We start from the raw sequence: 1281 nt of genomic DNA on the forward strand, positions 1-1281 counted from the left end.
GTAATATTGGAAAAAAAAAAAAAAAAAAAAAAAAAAAAAAGCTTTTAAATATATATTTTGGGGAAATAGAATTACAAAATGTAATCAAAAATTTTAATGAACAAAAAAAAGGAAAATACATTAAATTCAAAACAAATTGGGGGGGAAACATGTAATTTATTACCAGAGACTAGGGTTGTCTCCATACCAATATTTTGGTACCGGTACAAAAATGTATTTCGATACTTTTCTAAATAAAGGGGACCACAGAAAAATGTCATTATTGTCTTTATTTGAACAAAAAATGTTAGTGTACATGAAACATATGTTTATTATTGTAATTTAATCCTTAAATAAAATAGTGAACATACTAGACAACTTGTCTTTTAGTAGTAAGTAAACAAACAAAGACTCCTAATTAGTCTATGCAGTAACATATTGTGTCATTTATACACCTATTATTTTCTACATATTATGAGGGACAAACTGTAAAAATTTAATATTAATCCACTTCTTCATTTACTGTTAATATCTGCTTATTTTCTGTTTTAACATGTTCACATGTACACTTCTGTTAAAATGTAATAATCACTTATTCTTCTCTTCTTTGATACTTGACATTAGTTTTGGATGATACCACACATTTAGGTATGGATCCGATACCAAGTAGTTACAGGATCATACATTGGTCATATTCAAAGTCCTCATGTGTCCAGGGACTTATTTACTGACTTTATAAACATAACATACTTGGAAAAACGATTTTGTGACGATAAAAAATATCAATGTAATCATAGTAGTATCGACAAGATACACTCTTGTACTTGGTATCATTACAGCGGATGTCAGGTGTAGATCCACCCATGACGTTTGTTTACATTGTGACGCCGGTGAGCTATTGTATCCTCCTACAGTGTGTAGTGAGGCATGTTTAGCTATTCCTCGTCCTCCAGTGATAATGATACTTGTAAAAAAAACTTACTTTAACATTTTGGCACTGGTACCGAAATATTGATATCGGGACAACACTATGTCAATGTATTGATCATATCTCAGAGCATGAAGCAACAAAAGGCAATCAGGTTGTTGTTATCAATATTATTGATCTGTGGACTCAGCAGCGCCTCTGCTGGTTGCACCTCAGTAGTGCGCTCCAAGACCACGACTAATTTCTGCTCTTTCATCCACAGACAAAGGCGACGGCGGGAAAAAAGCGAGAGCCTCTGCGTCACTTTTACGCTCCATCTTTACCTTCCACCGTAACTCCTCCTCCTTTCTCCTCCTCGCCACCTTCACCCTCCT

This window comes from Nerophis lumbriciformis, linkage group LG21 (assembly GCF_033978685.3).
Source record: "Nerophis lumbriciformis linkage group LG21, RoL_Nlum_v2.1, whole genome shotgun sequence".
NCBI lineage: Eukaryota > Metazoa > Chordata > Actinopteri > Syngnathiformes > Syngnathidae > Nerophis > Nerophis lumbriciformis.